This window comes from Penaeus vannamei, chromosome 33, assembly GCF_042767895.1.
Source record: "Penaeus vannamei isolate JL-2024 chromosome 33, ASM4276789v1, whole genome shotgun sequence".
In the NCBI taxonomy this organism is placed as follows: Eukaryota; Metazoa; Arthropoda; class Malacostraca; order Decapoda; family Penaeidae; genus Penaeus; species Penaeus vannamei.
Window position 1 is genome coordinate 5,968,678 of NC_091581.1, and position 741 is coordinate 5,969,418.

The window sequence follows — 741 nt, forward strand, 5'->3', positions numbered from 1 at the left end:
TACATTAAAAAGAAAGAGAAAACGCAACACAAGTTCATGGATTGTTTAATAGCTGGAGAGATACCGAATTGGGTAAAGAGACAGATAGACAAAACTGAGGTATAAAGGGAGATAAACAGAACGCAACACACACACATGTTTGTATATACATCTCTCTATCTATCGCTCTCTCTCTCTCTCTTTCTTTCTTTTTTTTTCTCTCTCTCTCTCTCTCTCTCTCTCTCTCTCTCTCTCTCTCTCTCTCTCCCTCTCTCTCTGTCAGGGGTTTTGTGTTGCCCTGATTTGGTGGGTTATGGAGACACAGTTCTGGTTCAGCTGTTTATTGATAGAAGTGGCTGGTAGGTAGCGTGGCGCGGGTTATTGTGGGCAAGGAAGCCGAAGAGGGGCGCCGAGCGGGGCGCGCGTGGGGGAGCGCCCCCAAGGAGAGGTGTGGTCAGGGCCGTGGGCCCCGGTCAAGTGTGCTGGGTCAACTGTCGTGTAGGTTTCGAGCGCTGGTCGCGGGTCCCTAGCAGTGGAGACGCCGAAAGGAAACCCTTGTTCCTCAGATCGCTCGGCATACGCTACTAACCGTCGCCCCCGACGGGATGAAACTGGCTCTGAAAAAAAGCACACCAGAGGCAGAGACAGGGCGAGAGACAGGAGGGCAAACAGGGGGGGGGGTTGTGTTATAGCAGGGGCCGTAATCAAGATAATATAATCAAGATATATCAGATTGCAAAGATTGTTATTACAAATATTTTC